The sequence below is a fragment of the Fukomys damarensis genome, unplaced genomic scaffold (genome assembly GCF_012274545.1).
Source record: "Fukomys damarensis isolate Sample0158 unplaced genomic scaffold, DMR_v1.0_HiC HiC_scaffold_38, whole genome shotgun sequence".
Classification (NCBI taxonomy): Eukaryota; Metazoa; Chordata; class Mammalia; order Rodentia; family Bathyergidae; genus Fukomys; species Fukomys damarensis.
Genome location: NW_022900950.1, coordinates 33538461 through 33562356, shown reverse-complemented (window position 1 = coordinate 33562356; position 23896 = coordinate 33538461). Strand labels below are relative to the sequence as shown.

General features: G+C 40.3%; 1 long non-coding RNA gene across 3 annotated transcripts in view; it reads right to left on the bottom strand.

The window, feature by feature from the left end:
- Positions 1-4091: 4091 nt before the first annotated feature.
- Positions 4092-23896, bottom strand: part of LOC104862132 — a 47633-nt gene continuing 27828 nt past the window's right edge. Inside the window, exons 3-6 of one of the 3 annotated variants that reach the window (XR_780206.1) lie at positions 20304-20506; positions 12268-12448; positions 8567-8740; positions 4092-4150 (exon numbers count right to left, since the gene is read on the bottom strand). This is a non-coding gene — a long non-coding RNA (uncharacterized LOC104862132). Of the gene's footprint in view, positions 4151-8423; positions 8741-12267; positions 12449-20303; positions 20507-23896 lie in introns of those variants that run through there. The other 2 variants (XR_780204.1, XR_780205.1) reach the window with 2 other exon arrangements.

Below are 23896 nucleotides of genomic sequence, written 5' to 3'. Positions count from 1 at the left end.
GGGGAAAAATAAGTGAGGAAAGTGGTAGCAAGTTACAAGTTGAAATAATGTGTTTAGTAACAAGGTGGCACTTGAATAAAATCCTAAAGGAGGGGAAAGCTGTGTGGAATTTAGGGGGATGGGTGGAGTTAAACATCCCTGTCAGGAAAAAATAGCAAATGTGAAGCCCCCAAGGTAAGGAGTGTTCTAGAATGTTCTAGGGAAATGGAGGGAAATGGGAAACACGGTGGTGGTCTTGTGAAAACAGCCTGGTAGAAGACCTAGGCAGAAACAGGAAGAGGGTGCTACATGATTTTCCCTTTGGATGAGTGGTACAGCCACTGAAAGTTTTGTACTATTATCAGTCTAAGAATAAATGAAGATCTTTGAGGGTAGAGCCCAACCAACTGATTTGTGGCCACTACATCTTCCCTGCTGAGCTGGATTCTGCAGCATAAAGGAGTGACCAGGTGAGAAGGCATGAGCTGAGCCCAAGAAGATATAAAGAGTCCCAATGGCCAGGACTTTGCCCTAACTTTCTCACAAAACTGTGGATTGTCAAGGACAAACACAGGATAATCCTTTGTCTTCTGTAGTTTTCTTGTAGGGAGGCACATGCATCAGAGTCCATTGTCTGTCTGACCACCCCCAACACAGGACACAAGCCATCACGTCTTGCTTATGTCTACAGGGTGATATACATCTGAGGGGATCTGAGTGGTAGGCAAGGAGGGTCTGTGTTGTTCAGAGGCATCTCCCTTTCTATACAGGAGCTCATTTCAGCAGTTCAACAAATGAGGTCATTGTTTTATATCTTTCTTGTAGATGAGGAAATTGAGCTCAAGGGGTGAGTGGCTTACCTGGGGTCACAGAGCTAGTAAGTTTAAGGGAATTAAGACAAACCTTGGATATTCTGATGCCAGAGCCAACTGTCTTTCTACTGCCTAGTATGCGGCCAGCAGCTACCTTGAATAATATGATGGACAGGGTCAGAAAAGCTCATGGTCTAGGTTGTAAGTATTCAGGAGTTTTCTACTTGATAGCAGGTCCCTATGGAATCCCCTAGATATTTTGGCAGTGAAGAGTTTTGAAGGTTTGAGGATGGTGCTAGATAGGGGTTCTCAAGATGGGAGTGGGGGAGGCAGGGATTTAGCTCAGTGGTGTTGCCACCTGCCTCACAAGCACAAGGTCCTGAGTTCGATCCCCAGTACCAAAGGGGAGAAAAAAAAAAAGAAAAAAAGAGAGGAGTAGGATTGGAATTATTCTACTTTATTGGGAGAACAGGCCACCCTCTGCCTTTCTCGCTGTGTGATTCATGCCCTACCTCCACATAATGTATTTATCATATTGAAACTTGGCAATCATTTAAATTAATGATGTAGAGAGTCTCTAAATGAATCTCACTATTAATTCTCAAACATTTCAGTAAAAGATCCATTGCCTGGGAGTTACTGCTAAAGAAAAGCCATTTTTACAAGAAATCTGGTCCCATTACCCACATAAATGAAAATGGAAAAGAAGAGAGAGTTATTCTCCCTTACCTACTTTTTACAATGACAGGGTGATTCTAGATAAATGTACAGTATAAAATCACAGCAGTTTTTTCTTTTATTGCAGAAGTATGGGAAACTTTTAAAAATTTTACCGGTCCTAGGGGCTGGACATATGAAACTTTGCTGAATAGTATGTACCCACCAAACACATTTTATTAGCTCTGCTATCTGACAGTGCTTTCAATTTTTAAAACAGTTGCTTTAAAAAGCCTCTGGGGGCATACACAGCAATCTCAGTTAATCCCATAATAATAAAAACCAGCCACTAAAGTGCTGCTGTAACAATAATGACAAACACACACAACTGAATATGGATTATAAGGAGGATTTCCTGCCAAAGAGTGCTACTGATTCACCCCAAGTCTCTCTCCTTTCTTACCAAGCAGAACCAGGCTCATTCTTCTTGTCAGGCATTGCTGAACTTGCCTGTAGGCAGAGATAGATGAAGTAACCTCTCAGCATCCTTTCCCATCCTGGGAGTCTGAAAATATCCTTGGTCACTTATCCCAGTGGGAACTGTCTTTTACATTCTGGGCTGACTGAGTGAAAATTCAACTCATTCAATATACTGCACAGCCACCATTTGCAAAGCCCTCAGAGATTTTGGGGAGAGAAAGGATGGGATATTGACCCTACAGTCAAAGAGCTGATATCTAATGGGATATAGGAGTGCTCCTAGGAGCCTAAGGCCAAATGAAGTAGATAATGTGGTAGACATTATAGCCAAGTGTGGAGAGAGTTTGGAGGAGAAATAAGTTATGATGGCTTGGGGATGGCTAAAGCCTTCCAGAGGAGGTGGCAATTCTGTAACTGAACACAATGGATTTAGCCAATAAACTACACTAGGAGATAAAGGTTTGAAGAGAAGTTTATTACTTGGAGCAAGAAAGGATAGTATGAGGATAAACCCCAAAACAATTTCCCAAACAAAGAAAGCAAGGAGATTTTATTGGAAAAAATTCATGCATATTCATATTAAAAAGAAGTGAGCACATTCTGAACACATTTAGTTGAAGGTCATGCTTCTTCATACATGATAAAAAGTAGTGAACAAGGGTGGAGAATTTAGCATTATAATGAGCAAAATTTACTGTAACTAGAAGAAGTATGAGTCACAGTGACAGCAATTTTGGGGTTCCTTGTTGCAACCCAAAGTCATTTCTGAAACAAATGAACAACTTAACTTGAAGGTATTTTTTCCCCCTCATTGAGTTTATTGGTACATTTAGGTAGGCAGTACAGTACATTCATTATTGGGATCTTGTACCTTTACATGATAGGTCTTGGTTCTCATTTTTTCCCCTTGTCCCTGCCCTCCCTTTACCCCTCCCCCTTTACAAACACTTCATTTTCATTTTTCCATTTTCTCATATTTTTTCCTTTACTTGAAGGTATGTTAATAGTAATCTAACCTTCCAAGTGGGTCCAGCAGACCTATCCCTTACTTTTCTACTGTAAATTTATACTTTAGTGTAACAATAGCTGGCTGTGCATCTCAGTACCTTTCCCTGAGGGATACAGGAAGCAATCTATGTGTTTACCCACTTAGTATGATGAAGGGCAATGTGTGTGCATGTGTGTAAAAGTGGCAAAATGGGATTTTTACTCACTTTGTGCTCCATCTAACTGGTTTTGCATATGTTTACCCAAGCATCACAGAGGATCCAATAGACCCACACAACTGCAGGATTTATTTTTTAAAAGTTTTATTTTAATTTTACTGGTAGAAGTAGTCCAATTCAGTACAACGGCACATGAAAAATCAGATTTGCAAGTTTTGGAGGAGGTCAAAGTGAGTCATCAGATTACTAATGAATGAATGATGAAGATGACCCACTATGGTAAAGTACATGTTTTCATAATAGAAGAGTAGTGTGGGTGAATGATGATGATGATGATGATGGTGATGATGATGATGATGCTGAATTTGACTTTGGCCATGTGAGCCAAAGTTCCCGTGACAGTGATATGGAACAAGAATTGACTAATAGGGAATGCAGACCTCCTTGATTCAGATGACAAAGAAAACAGCAACGTGAGTACATTATTTGACTAGTTCAAATGTTGCAAAATGGCCATGTAACCAAGTAAAATGATCCAATGTTAGAAGTAGGTCTGAAAATATAGTGAAGGTCTTGACAGGGATGAAAAAGTATTGGACAGAATGCCAGCACTGCCATTCAGTGTTGAAAATTTCAACAGATGAAATGCTACAAGATGCTGTGAAATACACAGAGGCTGAAATGCAAGTAAAGAATGTATTTATTATGAAATATCACTAGCTGAACTGAAGGCATTCATAAATTTGCTGTACTCAGCAGGATTTCTCATGATAATCAAAGGAATGTAAAAGACTTATGAAAGTGATGGTTTGAAATACGGCATAAAATGTATGCCCTTGTAAATGCAACTTATTATGCTTTCAATTTAGACATTTATCCTGGAACTCAGCCATTGGGTCCTTATTCATATAGTGAAAAATTGAATGATGTTGTGAACAGACTTGTTGCTTCCATCTCCCAAACTAATTGAAATGCGATATTAGACAATTGGCTTACGAGTTTCCAATTGAGGTTACATTTGCTAACAGAACACAAGTTGACCAGCACAGGAACTGTCTGCAGGAACGAAGCAGAAATTCCAAATGAAATGTTTCAATTTTAAAAAAAGAGAATTATATAGTACAATCTTTAGATTTCAGAAGGACTTATATTGGCCTTGTATATTTCTAAGAAAAACAAACTGTTATTGTTGATGCCAACATTGTACTATGATGGAAATACTGATAGGGATATCTAAAAATCAGAGCCTGAGATGGAAACCTTTTACAACAAAACCAAAGGTGGAGTAGATGTTGTTGATGAGTTATACAGCAACTATGATGTCACTCAAAACACAAAGCATTGGCCAATGGTTTTTGTTTTACTCAATCTTACACAGTGGCATAAATAGTTTACAGTTTACAAAAAAATAACAAGTGCAAAATATCATGGAGACATTTTCTTAGGGGATCAGAATTTGAACTAGGCAAAAAAAATTGTGGAGCACACTGGTGAGCTGACAGGTGAACAAGGCAGGTACAGCATCACAAAGACCTACAACAGGAAAACCAAAAAGATGTCAACTATGCCCTACAAAAAAGGACAGGAAAACAAAACATACATGCCATCAGTGTAAGCAATACTTTGTATGTGGAAAATGAAGTTGTCATATATGAAGACTGCCTTGAGTGTGATAGTTGAAGCAAAGATTATTTCTGAAGTAGACTTTTGTTTGTGTTTGCATTGTAGTTCACATAGTCTTTTATTTCTGATGTTACCTTTTAATTTTCTTAAGCAAGTGAACAGCTGATATGAAAATATTGATGCCTTTTCTAAGCACTCATTACATATTTGATATTTTACTTTATAGATACCATATCCCTTCTAAATGCATGTTGTGCAACATAGTAGGAAGTTCCTGACAAAACATGGAGAGGTGACAAGACTGCTACATAGGAAAGAAAAGCTAAGCACATGTGCTATCAGTGTGAGACAAGTGTATAGATGCAGTTGTCATGTGTGAAGACTGCCTTGAGTGTGACAATTGAAGCACAACTTACTTTTTGTTGTAGAGTTCCACTGTTATTTTCATTGTAGCTACTATGGGAATTTATTTGTGATGTTATCTTTTAGGTTTTGTAAGCAAGTACACAGCTAATGTGAAAATGTTGATGACTATTCTAAATGCATAATATATATTAATAATTTAAGACTTTATTTTATTAGTATTTTATGTTCCTTTTAACTACATAACATAATAAGAAGATCCTGACAAAGCAGTAAGACCAGTGAAATGTCAAGTATGTCCTGCAAAAAGGCCAGGAAAGCAAAAAACATGTGCTGTCAGTGTAAGTGATATGTGTGTATGGAACATGCTGTTGTCATATGTGCAGACTGCTTTAGTCATGATAATCAAAATAAAGATTGGTTTGGTAAAGTGCTATTGGAATTTTCATTGAAGGTCATATAAGAATCTATTTCTGTTATTCTTGTTTTAGACTTTATACACCAAAAAACAGTGAATGTTGAAAATTTTAATGCTTTTGTATAAACACTCAATAAATACTAAAAATTCAATACTTTTTATGAGTTTTTCCTCTTAAGTGCTATTTTGTTTAATACAATAAAACTCATAAAATTAAAATTAATAATTCATCAATAGAAATATTTTAAAGAATAAACATGGGTCTGATAGACCCATGTTTATGTGCCTTTATGAGAAAATTAGTCCATGGGTTAAAGGGGCAACAGTATACTGCCCTACCCCCTCACAAGCTTAGCTGATTGTTCTTAAAAGCATCTCTGCCAGGGGTGGTGGCACAGGCCTGTAATCCCAGCACTCAGCAAGCTGAGGCAGGAGGATCACTGTGAGTTTGAGACCAACCTGGGCTGCATAATGAGTTCCAGTTCAGTCTCAACTACATAGTGAGACCCTGTCTCAAAAAAAAAAAAAAAAAAAAAAAAAAAAAAAGTATCTACCTAACAGCTAACAATGGGGATGACAAATGAGGCTTTGATGGATGGAGAAGAGGGAAGGGATCTAAACTGAGGAAAAGGTATCAGTAGAGAAATGGCTGTGGTATGCAGTTTCATTTAGGCTCCTCCCCCATCTGTAGAGCCAGGAGAGATGTGGATGAAACATGAGGTGAGAAGAAAACAGGAAGAAGGGTCAGAATGCAGACAGCCTTGAAACCACATTCAAGAGTTTGTCTTCACTCTGTAGATCATGATGAAGATACAAAAGAAGGGTAGGAGCTAAACCCTAGTGAAACAGGATATGAAATATGAAGTATTATAGCTCCCAACCTGTTAGATATCTGATACCTGAGTTTGTGTTCTTTAAATTCTAAGAGTGAATTCTAGGAACAAAGTTTAAGAGTAGGAAAATGCTTATTGAGAGGATAGCTCCTGAGAGGCAAGAGGGATCCAGATTGGGTGGCCAGGGATCCCACTTTATAGGGAAATTTTATAGAGCAAAATCCCCATGGTACAATGTGGGTTACACTATGATCAACCAATGAGGTTACAAGTATAAGTAATAGTGATCCAATGGGGAAACAAGTGTGCATGGAAAGAACAAAGATTTTCCTAGTGAATGATGGGTCTGGATATCTTGCCAACCCACCAGGGTGATTGATATTTATCTAGACTCCATTAGGTCTGGTGCTTGTCTTTTGAGGAAGTATGCAGGCCTAGTCATTTCATCTTTATCATGAGGCCTGGTCTCACACAGATTTATCTTTAGCCATGGTTGTGATGTGTTTTTACCTTTTGTGCCAACTCTGCTGAGGGCCCAGGCAAAAAGAGTTTCTCCGTTGGAGAAACTGTTGTTAAGTAGATCCCTAATGCCATATGGTAACTTGTGTTCTTTGGTAATCTAACAATCAAATAATTCACTGCAATTTTCCAAGTGAGGTCTATTCCTAAGTGATCATGTGATAGTATTAAAAACAGGCCTGAATTCTAGGTCCAGAATTATGAAACACAGTGCCTTTTTGTGGTTTGGTTTTGCCCTGATTTTCCATTTTAGAATCTACTGACTTCATCAGGACTTTCGGTCTTATGAGAAAGGGCTGGCCCATAACTATCCTTGGATTTAAACAACCATGGGTGGAAAATATAGTTAGGCCTATGTGGTTGTTTCTATACTGAACATGTACAGATTTTTTTCCTTGATATTATTCTCTAAATAAATAGCATGACAACTATTCACACAGCATTGACATTGTATTAAGTACTAGAGATAATTTAAAATATACAGGACTATGTGCATAGGTGAAAGGCAAATGCTATACCCTTTTATATAAGGTACTTGAGCATCCAAGGATTTGGGTGTCTTCTGGGGTTCTTGAAACCAATTTGCAGTGGATAACAAGGGATGACTGCACTAAAAACTATTTGTGTGAAACTCAAATGTAACTGGGTATCCTGCATTTGGTCTGGGAATCCCACAGGGAAGGTTACCACAAGGCCTAGACAAGATCAAATCACAAAGCATCATGCAGAAAAGAATGCCTGAGAGCTGGGCCTTAAGGCCTGAAGCTGAGTGCTACAGTGGAGGATTAGGGTAGGGAAAAGCTGATGCTATGAGGGCAAGTACAGGGTCAGCTGAAATTGCCTATGGCCAAGTAGAAGAATAAGCTTCTGAGGGTGATATGAGAGAGTCTGTAGTGCACTGCTCAGGTATGAATATGTCATTGGATGGCGTCTTGGTTACTTTTTTTCTCTCATTGCTGAGACAAGATACCCAACAACTAAAGTTAAAAGAGAAAAGGTTTATTTAGTTTATAGAAGTTTCAGTTCATGATCACTTAGCTCCAAGGCAGGGTAGCACATGGCAGAGGGGAAACTGTTCATGGTGGAGGAACATAGCAAAAGCAAAGGGAAGTTAACAGTATCTTTCTGCCCCTTTTATATTTTATTCAGATTATTTAGGGTGGGTAGCACTTACACATTTAATCCATTTAAAGCATTGCACCATGAATCAATCACACATTCTAGATGCAGCCACATCTGAAAAAAGTCTCACCAATGTCTGCATGAGGCTTGGGTGGGGGGACATCTAAACCCAAGCTATAGCAGATGGGATGCAAGGATGTCCCCTAAAGAGAATATGGAAACCTCAACTTGGCCTGGGCAGGTTCTTGACATCATACAGAAAGCATTTCAGGATGTGTCAGTGAGAAATGTAGGCTCTATTTAGAAAGTAAGAGAAAATGAGAAAGTACTTCAGGTTGAAAAAGGATGGAGAACTCTGATGGAGAGGATCAGGCCGGCCCACTAACAAAAGAATGAGACAAGCTTTTTTTGTTTGTTTGCTTTTTTTGGAACCGGTGATTGAACTCGGGTCTTTTTGCTGCAAGGCAGGCCACTGAACCACTGAGCTAAATCCCCAGCCCAAGACAAACTTTTATAGAGTAGCTGAGGTTGACAGCGGCCTGGTTGCTCATTATTTCAGTTCAGGTTTTGCAAGATAGCTCAAGGAGTGCTTACTGCTTGAAAGTGCAATTCAGCCTCCATGAGATCACTATATCTGCTTGGAGCAGTGTCAGTTTTGTGGAACCTCTGCTGGAATCCAAGGGAAATGTAGGTTTAGGGGAATGACTGAAGACTTCTGGGTGCTCAGTGGTGGTTGAATATCCCTGTAACTCTCTCGGTGTCCTCAGTCTGAAAAAAGAATGAAATAGGTTACATAAATTTAATGCTAATTAACCTTATATTGCCAACTTTTAGACAGACACTCCCTAAATGATTGCAGTGCCTATACACAGAGCAAAGATGTGACCCAAAGTTTTAGGGTAATAAAGGAAAAATACAAAATAAAGGTCAAGCTTTGTTCTGCTTTTAATTACCCATTTGAGGCAGGAAGTAGCTAGCAACAGCTGAAGAGAGCCCGCTTTCTGCTTTGGAGCCCGCTTTCTAGGCTAAATCCACCTTCTGAGTTAAACTTTAACTCAGGACCAGTATGTCTCAGTCTAAATACAAAAGGAGAAAGTAGTAACTAACCCAACTCATGCACAGCGAATCTCAGGACACAGATCATCAGCGACACTTGACTGGCCCAGTCCCTTATTACCATGTCATCAGCTATGCTGTTTTGAAATACGCCTCTATGGGCTTTGGGCATCATGACAGTTCATCCAAAGGCCATAATATGTCAAAAATTCCACAAACCAATGGAAGGACAGAGTCAAGCTGTTCTTCCGGCAAGAGCAAAACCTTAGGCCAACCCTTTAATCCTGCCCCAAATCCTAAAGTTTAACACCCTCAATAACAGGCCTCCTCATTGGTCCTCCCTCAGTGGGTGGAGTTTACTTTCACTTTCAATAAATTTTTGACCTTGCTGTTCCTTTTGAGTGTCCTACTTAATTTTTTGTTTAGGACACCAAGAACCTGGACAAGAACCCCAATCTAGTAACACCTTGAGAATTTGTAGTGTCAAGGAGTCACTGAGTTTTTTTTCTTGCTTTTGTTTTATTTTTAGAAAAAGCAGGTTCCATTTCACGACTGCTCCAGAAGCAAATCATGCTTTCAGTAAGTAAAAGGTTAAGGGCCCAGGAGTTTGTGCTTTGTCCCTACGATGGATTTTGTCAAATATGCCTCCATTGTTTCCAAGAGCAATGGTTTTTGTCTCACCGATTTTCCTACAGATTGAGTACTACTTCGTTTCCTTTGATTTCATTTTATTATTATTATTACATTACCCTGTCTTGTACTCTCATTCCTTGGTCAGTAGACACAAATGACATGCTAAAGTGGTCAGTTGAATATATTGCCTCCAAACTCATCTTGAGAACTAACATTGGGTTGATTGGCATTGAAGAGGAAAAAATTTATTGTCCCCATTTCTGGTGACTGTTGGTGTAGGATTAGTTGTGTGAGGGCTTGAGTAGGTGTAAAATACAGTCAAAATGACCTCAATTTACCTATCAACAATTCACCTCTGAACTAACTCATTCAACAAATACCAAACATCTGTGTGCTTTGCTCCATCAGATCTTCAGAGTATGGAAGAGAGGCAGGAATACTCCTTTCCTCAAAAGAAGTTCTATTTAAATAGGTAAATCCTGTAGGGAATGCCAGAGCTGGGGAAGAGGAACTGAGGTGTGGCAGGGCACAGCCATCAGTGCTGTGGCTTGGGAGGAAAAGCAGACAGAACAGCAAATCCAAGGTTGTAGATGAGAGAGAGTGGGTGGGGTATCTGAGGACCTGAAAGAAATTCAAATTGGCAAGTATAGGCTTCCAGGGGAAAGGAGGCCAGGAGGAGGGTGGGAGTAGCTCTCTCTGGACTTTTTTTTTTTTCAGCTTTAATTGAGTTTATTGGTACATTTTAGGGATACAGTACAGTTACATTCATTGTTGGGATCTTGTACCTCTACATGACAGGTCTTGGTTCTCATTTTTTTGGACTGTGTCATTTAAATCAGTAATTTACAACTTGACTCAAGGCAAGTTTCTTAAACTCTCCAGGTTCCTTTTCCTCTTTGTATAGATTAGGGTACTAGACAAGTTTGATGAAAGAATGATAGAAGAGAATGCTCTGAAAGCAATACATTCTTTACAATAGACAATCAGAGTAGCCCAAGAGATTGAGTAACTGCAGGTTCTATAAAACACGTATTTCACTGTGTGTCTTAGAAAATACTCCTGACACATGCCAAGCCCAGAGCATGACCCTCAGTAATCCAGAGATGAACTAATGTGAAAAAGCAGTCATCCCAGTCAGTTGCTATGGACTACAGAAGACTGGGGAGATGGGAGAGTGTTTCTAAAGAAACTGGGGATTCAGTGTATTGAGAACACATGCTAGTCTGGTCCCTGATAGTAATTGATGAAGCCATATTCTGACTTCATAATGAGTCTGTAATGCAGATGAACTAAAGTTCCTAAATGGATTCATTCTAACTTAATTTATTTCACTTCAGTACATTTTAAACTCAGTTTGATAAATACAGCTTCACTACATGGCAAGGAAATTGTTTACAAATCTTATTGCCTATAGAAGATTTTCATCCCGGAAGGCACTATAAGAAAAAAAAAAAGCCCTGAGATCAGGATATTCATAAATATTGAAGACAGTTTATCATTACATTGACCAAAGCAGAGCCCCAGTGAGCATTATCTATGTGATCTCATTAACAATTTGTTTGCATTTTTCATTTATTTAAACTACACATAACTTACATAGGCTCTAAAGAAAAGTACTGGAAAACTGTTGAAAGCTATTTAAAGATATTTAAAATGAAGTGTAATTGAAAATGCTCAGGAGGTATGAACTTCAGTTGGAGGAAAGTCAAGCGATAAACAGAAATACCTTCTTATTTCAACCTTTGTTATTGAGACCCCTCTAAACATCTTATTTATTCCACTTTCTGGTCTCAGTGTGTAAAAAACTGAGCCTTTTTTCAACCTTCTTTGATACCAAGTGCCTTGTTTTGCTTGAGCAACACATGGACACATTGAACATGATCATGAAATCAGAGTCATGAAAAGCCAGAATGAGAGGCATGAGAGAAATAATCTCATAATCTATGCCTTTGTCCAAGACAAACTAAGGTTCTAGAGAGGTGATCTGATTTGTGTGAGATACAGCCAGAGACAGAAACCAGGTTTCCTTCTTCCCATGCTAGTTTCATCCACCTCTCATTTTGCATGTCTGTGTATCACACATGAGGATGCTATTCCTGAGAAGGTAAACCTGAAAATGAAATTTCTACATGAACACTGTTATTCATATGTGTGTGAAACCTTGGGGCCAGACATGTAGCTAAGTTGATTTTATGCTTGTGTCATTAGTAGTTTTACTATAAATATGTTTCTTTTTTGGTAGTGGGGATTGAACTCAGATTGAACTTCCACTTGCAAGGCAGGCAGAGGCACCACTGAGCTAAATCCCTGGCCCTAAATGTATTTCATTATACAGTCATAATATGAACTCTTACACAATACTGTTTCTCAGTTTAAAATGGTGGAAGAGATGGAAATGCAACAAACCAAAAGAAAAAAATACATAACCAATAGTAAGCCTCATGTTGATGTGACAGGCATATACAGGGATCATGGGTGGATTTTTTTTAATAAAGATGAATTTTTTCAAAAGACAAATCAATTTTCCTTTATTCCCTTAGAAGATTTGACAGAGAGCTGCCATCCTCCCCTGTTTAGCCTCATCTTTCCTTTAATCAAATACTTACCTGCAGGGAACTGTTCTGAGGGCTTTGCAACCACACACCCTTTGGTCTTGAAACCTCCACTTTCTGTAGCCTCTCAGGCTGGGCAGTAGAACAAGGTTGGGACAGTACCCCAGGCCACTGCACAGGAGTTATTTTCTCATGATGTGGGCTGCTGTCATGCAAGCAAAATGTTTTCAAGTCTCTGTTTAAGAAAAATAAGCTGAGTGTGGTGGCACACACTTATAATCCCAGCATTCTGGGAGACTGAGGCAAGAGGATCACAGATTCTAGCCCAGCCTAGGCAATTTAGAAATTTAGTGAGACCAGGGATCTAACTCAGTGAGAAAACCTGGATTTAATCCCCAGTACAAGGACAGAGAGAGAGAGAGAGAGAGAGAGAGAGGATATGCATATATGGGCAGTGATCCCTAAGCAGGAAGTGAGGTCTCAGTGGTGCAAATAGTATAGTGAACCATAGTGAGCCATAACCCTATGTATATTTTTTACTTTAAAATTTTATTTATTTAATTATGGTACACACACACACATATACATATATATGTACATTTTTAAGTGCACAGCTCAGCAATGATACATATATTTTACACTGTTGTGTGACAAACCCCCAGAACATTTTCATTTTCCTAAATTTAAACTCTGTCCCCTTTAGCAGGAATTCCCCATATCCACTTACCCCGGCCCTGGGAAACCACCATACTACTGTCTGTACCTAGGAATTTGTCCATTCTAGTAACTCATATAAGTGGCATTATGCAGTAATTGTCTTTACAACTGGCTTTTTTCACATAGCATATGTCTTTAAAGTTCATCCATGTTGTAACAAGTGTCAAAATTTTCTTCCTTTTTAAGCCTGAAAAATATTCCATTCTGTGTGGGTACCACATCTTCCTTATCCATTTAGCCATGGATGAGCACTTACTTCCACCTCTTGGCTATTATTAATTCAACACCTGTAGTTTTTTAAATACATTTACTGGTACTTTTTAGGTATACAGTACAATTACATTCACCATTGGGATCTTGTACCTTTACATGACAGATCTTGGTTCTTATTTTTTCCCCAATCCCCTGCCTTCCCTTCACCCTGTCCACCCTTCACTATTTGTTGTTGTTGTTGTTGTTGTTGTTGTTGTTGTTATGGTTTGTTTTTTTTTTTTTGTACCGGTGATTGAACTTGAGTCCTTGGGCTTGGGAGGCAGGCAGCAGAACCACTGAGCTAAATCCCTGGCCCTACCCTTCACTATTTACAAAGACTTTGTTTCCATTTTTTTCCTTTTCTCATATTTTCTCTTTTCCCTTTTTTTCCTTTCCCCTACCCTTTCCACTTCCCCTACTCCTTTAGCCCTTTCTTTCTATTTCACATTATCAATTATACATCAACCCTATAGTTTTAATTGCTTTGTGAGAATTAAGGATTGGGTAAAGGAGAAGATAGAGGAAGCTTACTCTGACCTGCATGTATAGGTTGACAAAAGAGAGCTAAATCAAGTTTTTAAGCAGGTACACTGATTTTCCTGGGCCTTTGCACAGAGTTATTTTGCTCCAATACAACATATTATAGCCACAAGTTACTTCCCAAAACTCTGTGTATAGCCTCAAATAAAAACTAAACTTGTGAAGTCTCAGAACTTCACTACCTTTTTAATATAACATGATTTTAGGGTAGAGTTAGAGTTGAAGGTGTTTGGTACATTAGGAGGCTTGAGCACAAATTCTGCATCTTAATCTTAACTCTAACCCCCAAGCTCATGCTCTCCAACTACCATAAGTCACTGAATACTTGAGAATAGCAAGAATTTGTATAATTCATTCTCTGGAAGGCGAGAACACCTAGCCACCAGTCCCGATTTGGTGAGCCTTATCCATCCATCCACTCATTCAATGATTATTCATCAATGTTCAAGGCACGTTACACATTTGTGGTCCCTGTGAAGTATTTTCACTACAGTATCTATAGTATCGGACACAAACACCACTGAGGTTTGGTGCTAAGTGGTGGTTTACCTATATGAGCGTCATTCTGATGTGGGTGTTGGGTTCTAAAAGGGAAACTCAAGGCAAAGGTTCTATAGAGGCTACTCAAAAGCACCCTTACATACTTTATGAAGGAGTCACTTTGAGAATTGAGCACTCCTCTCATGAACAAGGCACAGACAGCCTTTTCTCTACTGTTTCAATGGGTCAGTTTATCCTTTTGCCATATGTTAAAACTGGCTTACTTTTTTAAGACATCATATTAAATAAATGTTATATAGAAAGTCATGGTTCAATGAATGCTGGCCAAGTATTCTCTACATCTAGTAAAACCATATCAATTAAAAGATCTATTTCCAAATTTGAGGGGAATATAATGAGAAGTTACTTACTGGTTATGAAGTCTGAATGCATGAGTATGAATGTTATCTCTAAAATTTTTGAGCTGTATGACCTGGGATAAGTTACTTAACTTCTCTGAGCCTAAGGGAGTCTTAGTCTTAGACTGGAAATGCAGGTGGCAGTAGTACCCAAATCATGACTGCTGAGGATTGATTTGAAACATGTTGAGTGCTTTGGGATAGGTAGCAGCCAGCCTGTGGCACGATCTGGAGGAGTGGAACCTTGAAGAGGTGGGGTCTAGTTGGAAGTCTTCCAGTCAGCAGGGCCATGCCCTTGAAGGGAATGCTGGAACCCTGGCCTCCTTCTTTCTTTATCTTTTCTTCTCAGTTGCCATGGGGTGAGCAGCTTCTTCTACCTTGTGCTCCCTTCCATGATGTACTGCTTTGCTATATGTCCAAAAGCAACAGGGTCAACTGACTGTGAACTGAAGGCTCTAAGCTGTCAGCCGAAATAAACCTTCCTTCTTTTTAAATTGATTTATCTCGTGTTTATTACAGTAACATGAAGCTAACAAATTAAACATTTAGAATAGTGTTTGACAAGTCAATCAATCAGCTAATAAATAGTTTAAGAGCTATGTAGATACTGTAACAAAAAAGGTCTTTAATATGATGTGTGTTATTTAGAGAGATAATAAAAATCATCTCCCTTGACCATATCTATAAGAGGATTGGTTCCCAACTATCTTGCTCAGAGCTGGGGATTTAGCTCAGTGGTTCTGCTGCCAGCCCCAACTGTCTTGCTCAATATAGATGATATTCATCTTAGATAGAGAACAACATAGAGTGCACAGAGGCCAAAATAAAAGAGTTCCTGAAGGGTAAGTGAGTGGGTGAAAAAGATGAACACACTGCACTGTGACCATGTCCTGAGACACTGGGGTGTCTCCAACCAAGAAAAAGCTTTTAAAGCATACAGATGACATGGATAATCTCAACAGAATCTAGCCCACTGTGATCATCATTCACCATCTTTGTTATTCATGATGTTGTTTTAATATGTAATGCATCATCCTCCAGCAAAATGAAGTCTGGCGAAGCAGACAGAATAGCATGGTAGGATGGTGGAGCAGTGTAGTGCAAGTGAGGAGTGAGCAAAAGGACCCTGAAGGAATCGATGGCCACACAGACCCACCGTATTCCAAAGTCTACCTCCTTTAATACAGTGGGACATCCTGGAAACCTCTTCCTGGAGTGATGGCTAAGTTGTGCCCCCTAATTCTACCTGCCCTAGAATCCTCTAGTGACAGAATGTATTTAATAGGTGGCTTCACACATAGAAACCTTTTTAATCAGTCACACAAAAACAGATTATCTGATTTAGGTCCTTTCCTTCACTGGGCAAAATACTTGACATCTGCAACTTAAAGGAGGCGAGGATTATTTTGGCTCAGAATTTCAGAGAATTCAGTCCATGCACGGTCAGCTGGCTCTAGTGGTTGAAGTGCATGACAGAGGAGAAGCTGCTCAGCCCATTGTAGCCAGGGAGCAGAGAAAGAAAAAGCAAGAGCAAGGGTTAAGAATACACCCTTCTGGGTTATGTCCCCAGTGACCTCTTCTTACCAGGCCCCACCACCTAATAGCATGTTGTCTCTGAGTTCATCAGTGGCTCAATCCATTGATGAGTACCATACAGCACCTCCATGATCCGATCACATTTCAAAATCCCCACCCACCTCTGAACAAATGAGATTTCTGGGGGACATTTTAGGTCTAAATCATAACAGTGCCTAAAGGTGACCCTTGCTTGCAAATGTGTCTATTCTAAGACAGAAGTATGGAGGACTCAGGACTGATGGGCTGCTATGATTTCTCCTTCTCATTCTGGCTATAAAAGGACCCAATATGCTCTCCAGCTGCCTTTCATCTCATGGACTATATTCTGGAGAGATCTGGTATCCACAGAGAGACATCCTTTTCCAGAAAGCTTGGGAAAGTTTCCAGCAGATATACTGCTATGCTTGAGGCTTGGATGGGGAGCTCCAGGGCCATGTGGATGGTTTCACTGTCATGTGATATGCCATAGCATCTCAGCCAAGTACTTCACTTTCTTTTCTGGGGAAGACCCTTCTCTATACCTCTGGAAATAGGAGATGGTTGGGATTCTGGGGAGTTTTGGATTTTTTTGTTGGCTTGCAATGCTAAGGACTGAAGTCATACTAGGCAAGCACTTCACCACTGAGCTCCATCTATGGCCCTGTTTTAAATTTTTAAAGATAGGGTCTCGGTAAATTGCCCAGGCTGACCTTGAATCTGCAATCCTCCTGCTTGGGATTTTTGTTTTATGTTGCTGTAAGACATCACTGGCTTACTCACCATTGTGGCTACCAAACCATCTATTCAGGGCACTACTCATTCTGCATTTGTTCAGGTTTGTTTAACATACATCTCTTCATTGACTACATATGTTGAGCCTGAGGGACACACTAGTAAGGCCAGCAGAGCCCTGCCCAGCAGGAGCTCACATTGCATGGCTTTATCAGGGGGAGCAGGTGACCCACACAAAGCATTCATCTGAGGGAAGTTTAAGGAGGGAACTTAACTATAGAGCGGGCAAGCCTCAGGGAATCAGTGAAGAATGCTTTGTCCTTCAGCAACTTTGAATCTCACCTGGGAGCAAACCTATATCAAAAAATAACATTGAAGACAGCAAAACTAAAAAGCAGTGAAAAGGGAGGCCCAGCAGTGGTGATGCAGCCCATTCCTCTATTTGCTGGGAGGTGGGGTGGTGATCAGTGGTCAGAGACATCACTGCCTTCTATGCTAATGCTGCTCTTAGTCACACACTAGACATAGGTTCATGTACAACATGCATACATGCACCCACAGAGATGCACACACAACACAAAATGCAATTGTACTCATGGCAGATTTCTTTATCAGCCTTCTTGAGGTGAACACATGAAAATATGAGGGAGAGGTGGAGAGTCAGAAGACTGATAGATGGTATTGGTTTGGTGCCCAGGCTGTTTTTCTTGTAGTGATGTCCCCCTTTTTTCATACCAGAGATTGAACTCACAACCTTGTTTTGGGACACAGGTGGCAGCATCACTGAGCTAAATCCCTAGCCTGACCTTTTGAGGTTTAGGTTATCCTAAAACAAAACAAAAACAACAACAACAAACCTACAAAGACCCTCCCACTTTTGTTAGGTCCTTGGCAATTTTACTGCTAAAATGAGACTCTGCCAGCCTCACTAGTGTGTTTAGTTTAAACACCATAGGAATTAAGGAATTGGGGAGTCTTAGCTCATCGTGGAGTGCTGCAACAGAAATCTGAGACTGGGTAATTTATTTAAAACAAAATATTTCTCACAGTCTTAGAGGCAGGGAAGTCCAAAATCATGGTGCCCGCAGGTTCGGTATGTGGTGAGAATCTGGTCTCTACTTCTAAGATGGTATTTTGAATGCTCAACCCCTTAGAGAACACCATCAGGTACATTGTCGAAAGGTGAAAGAGACTGAACTCACTCCTATAGACCCCTTTTACAGTAGATCAATCCATGAAGGTGGAGCCTCCCATCCTAAGCAACTCCTGTCAGGCTCCACCACCTAACACTGTTGCACTAGGAATTAAATGTGAACATGAGTTTTGGAAAGGAATACTCAAACAATAACATAAGACATAGATGATTCTGGCCTAGCTCCCACACGGGCAATCCTTACAAGCAAGGCTGAAAGCAGAAGAAAGCACATCTGTTTAATGATTTCCTCGCAGTTTCTGCCTCCCCAGTACCCTAGGACTATCTTCCTATGATGGAGAGCATGGAAGGTACATTAAATGGGAGAAGGAGAGATTGGTTTGCCCCCACTTTTCTCTGGGAAGATGCTTACCCCTGGAGTCCTTGCATCTCTTCCTCCTGGACCCTTGCCATTGCTGACTCAAAATAAGGCAGGGGTTAAAATTACTCAGATGCCATGTCAGGTGGCCTGTAACAGTTAAATGTCCAAAGACTAAAGGAATTGTAGTTTATCCCCAGGGTGTCTTTCATACTGTTAGGGGAATGTGGGAACCTTGAGGAATAATGGGGAAGAAACATTCCCTAGAGCCACTTGAAGCCTTCCAAAGATAGTGGGTAAATTCTACCATCTACAGCAAAGACACCAGTAGTGTGACTGTTCTGTGGAGGTGAAAACATTGAAATAAATTTTGAAAAGTGGTTTTATTCGTGAACATGCCCAAGGGTTTATCACATTTCCCAAAATAGCGCATTTCATTCAAACTGTGTAAAATCTAGAAGATGGGAGATTCATAGAATAGCAATGGAATTCCCCAAACACTGAAAAATGATTTCCAAAGCTTGGTCATAGGCCCTCTTATATTGCTTAGTACAAGAAAATCAATTCAAAAAATTGATTCCATCTACAAAAATGGACTTTTGATAGCTGGTCAGTGCATTTTGTGTACTGGTCTATGATTAGCTGACATTTCATTTGGAAACGTGAAAGAAGCTAGTTTCCTGCTAGACTTGAACCTGTATTCTGTAGTGTCTCTACTTCTATCACCCCGGAGTAACCTGACTCATTTCCTCATTTCTCTTCGTGTGTGTGTGTGTGTGTGTGTGTGTGTATGTGTGTGTGTGTGTGTGTGGCACTGGAGCAGCACTGAGCTACATTGCTGGCCTCTTTTTTTTTTTTTCAATTTTGTAACAGGATCTAATGATGTTGCTGGCCTCAAACTTATGGATCTCCTGCCTAGCTTCCTGATTGGTTAGAATTGCAGCCATGCAACACCATGCACAGCTACTTTCTGATCTTAGTTAGGAACATGTCCATATCTTTGCTCCCTATCCAGTCTTAAAAGGATGAAGTGCCTGGCTTGGGGCAAAGGAGTCACCTACAGCAGCAGCAATTTACTACCAGTATCTGGCTGGTCTGCTACTTCCCCACGAATGCTGGCTTAGGGCCCCAAGCCTCTTGATTCCATGTGTCAGTGTTTACACTAATGTCTGATGTCACCAGGAGCTTCCCACAAAGACTGCTCCCTCCATACCTGTCTTGGGTACTACGTTAATTAAGAAATGACTCATGTCACAGTGCTCCTGGAAGTAATCTGGGTTACACTTGGCTATATTGTCACCAAATCCATGGTTATGCTGTGTGACATGGAGGGAAATCATCCCTATGAGCTACCTACTTTCAAAAACTTAATGGCACACCTAGCAGAATTCTGTCTCCTTGAGCCTGGACAATTTTCCCTGTCCTCTCTGTGCAGTCTGGCTGTCAGCAGGATGCCACAGCTACCTCTCCTTCTGCAAGGCTCAACTTTCAAAAAAATCTCTTCCACCCACTGGCCCAGAGAAAGCAGGACTGAAGGGGAGGCAAGGGAAAGCAATGCCAACATGTAGAATAAAAAGAATTGTTAATTGTGTATTCTTTTCTTCATGAGATGCTAAGAAAGTTGTCTTCAGTTATAGAAATTCCTTTAAAATAAACAAAAACCAGTGGGTTTCATTCTTTCGTGAACTCTTGCTGTTCTTTTTTTCTTCCATGTTCACTGTGAGAATCCATAACCAGGCTAAAAGAACAAGTATTCTTATATAATACAAAAGCAATAGAACTACTGGGAGAGTAATAATACTTAACATTTATAGAGTATTTTTCATCTTCAAAACTCTTTACAAATATTAACTAATTATCCCCTTAGCAATAAAGCACTTACTTTGTTTGCTTTAGGCATAAAATCAGTCTTGGACCAAATTATAAATCTCCCCATGGAATGACTTGGCATATTTTCAAATAGACAACTTTGGATGCGATGCTTTTTCTGTCCAATTCTGAAGTCAAATCCGAAACATCAGTATTCAAGAACATGGGGAAAAAAGAATTCCATCCACAGCCAATCTCTCCTTGTTGTCATCCTTCCTGTGATAAAGACAGAAAATGTTTTCAGAACTGAATCTCAGCTATGGCTTTCTGGATTGCAGCCATGCTCCAGATGCTAGAAATTTCCAAAACAAACGTCTCTGATTCTATTTGTGTATATTTGAAATAAAACTGAAATCAATCCTAATATTGTGTGGGATGTGACTGCTTCTGGTATATTCTCCATTTCCCCTCTTGAGGTTTGAATCAACAGATCAGTGAAGACACTGGGTAAAATACTAGCTCCCTCCCCCTTTGCCTCCTTTCACTCTCCGCCTCTTGTCCCACCCTTATAAAGGTATCACTTGTGGGTTCACGTTGTGGTAACCCCATCATCTAGCACCATTTATGGCACATAGTACAGTGATTGCTCAATAAATACTGTATGAACTAACAAACATTGGAGAAGTTGAAGAGTTCAATACTGCATAAAGCACAGAACTGCAAGCCGACATCACTTGGTCCCAAGTTAACTACCCCCCACCCCTCCGTAGTCTTTAGGATATGATTGACCAGGTTATGCACATTCTACAGGCCAGTTCTTTGTTGTTGTTGTTGTTGTGGTTGATACTTGGGATCAAACTGTCTACCTTGAATTTGCAGGCAGTGGAACTAACTTAGCTAGATCCTCAGCCCTGTAGGCCAGTTCTATTTTAACCAGGTGCTTGGATTACACATCTGTGACCAACAGTTGCCTTCATGTATGGTCAAAGGAAGAAAAGATCGTAAGAGTCTCTGTCCAACAAGGGCAAATCGGCAGTCTACCCTTCCCGGCCCCTACGTAATCCCTTATCCTGAATTTGACCTTCTCTGAGCACACCCTTCCTTTCTGTATCATTCTTTTTGATTTTTAAGTAGATTTTAGAGTAGCTGGCTGGTCAGTGGCTTGTCCTGCATGTTTTTCTGGTGCGCCCCCTACATTCTCCTGGAAAGTCCTTGATATTAGAGAAGACCCTGCAAATTGCTGAGGATTCCATCCAGTTCGTACTCCTGAGCTATACAGCCCTGACTACAACATGAACCTTGGTCCTTTTCAAACTGCCTTCCAGAAGTACCTGAAAGAAGAGCCAAACCGGGAATTTCTTTCTCCTAGCTAGTGCTGGGGGTATCCTAGGACATTGGAGTATTCGAGAGATTTTTCCCCAGTTCGGCTCCATCTCAGAACTGATGCAGCTCCCAGCTGCTTGGGATAGGGTGAGATATAATTCATTTTCCTTCTTGGGGTCAAGTTCTTCTCCAGCGTCTCAGGTGTTGGTCTATGGAATGTTTCCCTAGTCTACTCAAGTAGAAAACAAGTCACTTGGTACAACCATTTCAGACACCTCTATTTTTTACTCCCTTGGGAGATTTTTATATGGCGATTTTTACAGCACAGGTGGCTAAAATTTCTTGAGCAATTAATACCTGATTCTGGTCAGTGCACTTTGAGACACTACCATTTAAATGCCACAGCTATTATGCAAGGTAAAATCACCTCAAATTCAGCATGTCAAATGTGTACCTCAAAACTCATGTGCTGGAAACCTAATTCCAGAACAGCAGTGTTAGGAGATGGTGACTAAGGAGAGATGTATTAGTCACAGTGCATTAATGTCATTGTTACGGGACTGGGTTAGTTATTTGAGGATGAGTTTGCTATAATAAAAGCGAGTTTGGCCTCTCCTGCTCTTTTGGGTTTGCGCTCTCTCGCCCTCCTGCCTTTTGCCATGTTGACACTTGCCGGGTGCCAATGCCTTGCTTTTAGGCTTTGCCTTCAGGACCATGGGCCAAATAAACTTTTACTGTTGACAAGTTACCCAGTCTTAAATAGCAGAAAAACAGAATAAGACAATGTCAAAAACAAAACTAATGATCTTTCCCCAAAGTCTGATTCTGTCACAATCAGTTCAGTTCATGATAGCTATTATTCTAGTAATATAAGCCAGATGCTTGAGTATATCCTCTATACTTCCTGTTCCCTCAACCCCACATCCACCTTCCACTGGCTGGACTCCTCGATTGTCTTCCGCCCACTATTTGTTTTTCCCAGCCATCTCCATATTTGTCTCCACCAGATGCAAACTTCTTGAGAACAGAAGCCTGGTCTGTCTTGTGTGCTGCTCCCTTAACAAGCCTAGCATGGTGCCTGGAACACATTACAATTCTTCCTGCATAGATGAGTGAGTAAGTGGATAAATGGTTGTGTGGCTTTGGTCAGAGCTGCTATGCCGTCTCATTTAAACCACTGCTACCATCTCCGGACTGGTCTCACAACACCCACTCTTGATCTTGCTAATTATATCTTCACTCTGTGGCCACTTGAGTCTTTAAAAACATGCATAACTCAGCGTCCCCTCTGCTGTCTTCCTGGGGCTCACGGGTTATACTGCAGGCCAGCTCCTTCATGGCCTGCAAAGCCAAGTATGCGCCACTCCTCACCTGCCCCTCCGCTTCCTCTTGCAGCCTTGTGTTCCCTGTAATCATTCTGGGACATCCTTGCCACGCTTAGCAGCTCTGCTTGGGACCACCAAGCCCTCCCTCCCATCACATCACCTGCAGTGATCTCTGTGATCCTTCCCATCTCTAAATCTTAAACAGTTTCTCTATGCAGCTTTCCCTGACTCATTGTCTGGGCCTACCATGTAACACTTATTACTTCTCAGATTTTCTTTTATCTTTTTTAGATTTTTGCAATGATATAATTATTTCCCTCTTTTGGGGACCACTGTCTTCCAGATTATACTGTGAGCACTGTGATCTCAGAATGACTGCGCTCAGTGACCTGCCTGTATCTGCAGGCCTACCACAGATTTGGAACTGGAGGGGAAGAAAAATCTTGGACATTTATTAGTTGGAACAGACCCTATAACAAAAAATGGGTCAAAGGGAGAAAAACCAACAAAAGTTTATTACCCTGTGTATTTGACATTTATTTGGGGGATACCCAGGGAATGAATAGTTCTCAAAAAAGTTTCTCAGAGTTCCAGCTTATATAGCACCTCCAACAGAGAACAGTGAAATTTTAGAGGGGTAGCAGGTGAGTCTTTAGAGGCAGCCAGCAACATAGGGGGAGGTAAACGACTGAGACAAAGGTTAGTAATTAAAACTTGTGAAAGCAGATGCTTCAAGAACCATCCATAGGCTTTAGTGGTTAACTTTGCTCTCCGTGGTGGAAGGCAGAGTAAGATAGTTTTTGTCTATAAATCTATGCTCTGCTTTTAGGATAATACAGAGAAGGCACAGAGCTTTCTTGTATGTACTGCTTAGTTGCCTTCAGCTCAACTGTCCTTCATATGTTGGGGTGGCATATTTTGGTCTTCCAAATGGATATACATACTTGGCACTCAATAAATCACGTTCCAGTGGTTTCGATTTGATTTCTTTTTTCTTTTTTTTTTTTTTTTTTTTTTT